At 43.0% G+C, this 2,425-nt stretch overlaps 1 pseudogene; it reads left to right on the plus strand.

Moving 5' to 3' along the window:
* LOC107691993 (adenosine deaminase domain-containing protein 2-like) overlaps positions 1-2,425 on the plus strand; it is an 8,261-nt pseudogene that overhangs the window by 5,660 nt on the left and 176 nt on the right.

The raw sequence follows: 2,425 nt of genomic DNA on the forward strand, positions 1-2,425 counted from the left end.
AAGACTTTTGGACAACGGCCTGGTGTCAAGAAGGGCAGCAAAGAAGCCACTTCTCTCCAAGAAAAACATCAAGGACCAACTGAAATTCTGCAGGAAATACAAGGATTGGACAGCAAAAGACTTATTGGACTGCAAAGTTATTTTCTCTGATGAAGCTCCCTTCCGATTGTTCGGAGAAGAAAAGGTGAACGCTACCATGAGTCCTGTGTTGTGCCAACCCTGAAGAATCCTGAGACCATCCATGTGTGGGGTTGCTTTTCAACCAAGGGAGTGGGCTCTCATAATTCTGCCCAAAAACACTGCATGAATAAAGAATGGTATCAAAACGTCCTGCAAGAGCGACTTCTTCCAACGATCCATGAGCAGTTTGGTGATGATCCGTGCATTTTCCAGCATGATGGAGCACCATGTCACAAAGCAAGAGTGATAAAGAAGTGATGTACAGTATTTGAGAAATAATGTGTTTTTTGAACATTAAAGCATGTCAACATATTCTGTTACACCAAATACACAAAATAATGATCTTTAAAATAGCATCATATGACCCCTTTAACTCCTAAAAGTATTTGCATAAAACGTCTTTCACTATTTAGCAGTGTGGTCTTATTCAGGCTTTTCTTTACTCCACTCAACAAATTCATTAACTTTCAGTTCCCATTATTTTATATTTCTCTTTCAGTTCTCAATTTGTAAGCGGTCCTGGATCATCCAGCAGACATTTGTAAAAGAGCATTGTACTTCTGCTTCAGAAAAGTCTCAGCGCTGGCAGGCCACCATGACTTTTTGTCATTCACTACATACCGCAAAGCTAAAGAATGTGTCAACGAAGGAACGGAGGACTCAAATGCAGTTCAAATCAAAAGAGACTTTATTCTGAACACCAAGCCAGCAAAGGCATGAAACACCAAAGTCAGGGGAATGCAGTGGTGTGGCGCTCCCTGCGCACACATTCACCAAGACAGAGGGCTGAGAGGAATACTGGAAACGTCCAGTGTCGTACTCCCAATCCGGCCTCACTGTCCACAACCGAAATATTAATTCCTCGCCTGAGGCTCCTGGAAATAGTGCAGAGAGTATAGAGGAGAGTGAAAACTCAAAACGCGCCCATACGGCACAAAAACACATAAGACATACCCACGCCGAAAGAAGACAAAGACAGGAATATATAGGAAGTGGGAACGAGTACCAGGTGCGGGCTAATAGAGTGCGCAGCACCGCGAGTTAGTGCTGATTGCTCCACCACGTGTGGATGAAAATGACAGGACCAAAACAACCACCACGTGCAAACGACAATGACAGCGCACAGGTGAGTGGCAGAAAGGAGTCGGAGAAGGTACCGGTACTGACAAAGAAATGTCTTGTTATTAAAGCTATAGATGTTATTCAGTCCAGAGCAGTGAGTGATTTTATGTTTTTATTTTATTGTTTGGATCATATTAACAGCATAAACAGCAGTATAGGTACTGTATATTACGCTGCTGTCACTTAATACACAGATCTAATATAAACCTGTGATTTATTTCCCAGCTTTTTACCTTCACAGACATAACGAGATAACATTTTTGTAACCTACGTGCATTTTTAACATAAACTTGTGTGTTTTTGACAGTTTAAGCACAATAGGACATGAAAGAAAACTTAGTTTAGTAATGCTACTCACATGCCGTTCCCACAACTGTTGACAGACACTGCTGTATTGGCAGAGACCCCGCCCTGAGAAAGCCACACACAATCCGCCATGTTTATCTTCACACTAGAGTTCAAGTAAGAAATGTCAGAGAAGGAACGGAGGACTCAAATGCAGTTCAAATCAAAAGAGACTTTATTCTGAACACCAAGTCAGCAAAGGCGTGAAACACCAAAGTCAGGGGAATGCAGTGGTGTGGCGCTCCCTGCGCACACATTCACCAAGACAGAGGGCTGAGAGGAATACTGGAAACGTCCAGTGTCGTACTCCCAATCCGGCCTCACTGTCCACAACCGAAATATTAATTCCTCGCCTGAGGCTCCTGGAAATAGTGCAGAGAGTATAGAGGAGAGTGAAAACTCAAAACGCGCCCATACGGCACAAAAACACATAAGACATACCCACGCCGAAAGAAGACAAAGACAGGAATATATAGGAATTGGGAACGAGTACCAGGTGCGGGCTAATAGAGCGCGCAGCACCGCGAGTGAGTGCTGATTGCTCCACGACGTGTGGATGAAAATGACAGGACCAAAACAACCACCATGTGCAAATGACAACGACAGCGCACAGGTGAGTGGCAGAAAGGAGTCGGAGAAGGTACCGGCACTGACAGTATGTACATTTATTTTAGTTTGGATAATAATATCCACACGCGTCAAAGTTATTTTATCATACATTTTTGGGTTCATATGTTAAAATTGAGGTTGAATGTATATGAATGTGCCATTTTGTTAT

Source organism: Sinocyclocheilus anshuiensis, unplaced genomic scaffold (assembly GCF_001515605.1).
Source record: "Sinocyclocheilus anshuiensis isolate Anshui unplaced genomic scaffold, SAMN03320099.WGS_v1.1 scaffold426, whole genome shotgun sequence".
NCBI classification, from domain to species: Eukaryota; Metazoa; Chordata; class Actinopteri; order Cypriniformes; family Cyprinidae; genus Sinocyclocheilus; species Sinocyclocheilus anshuiensis.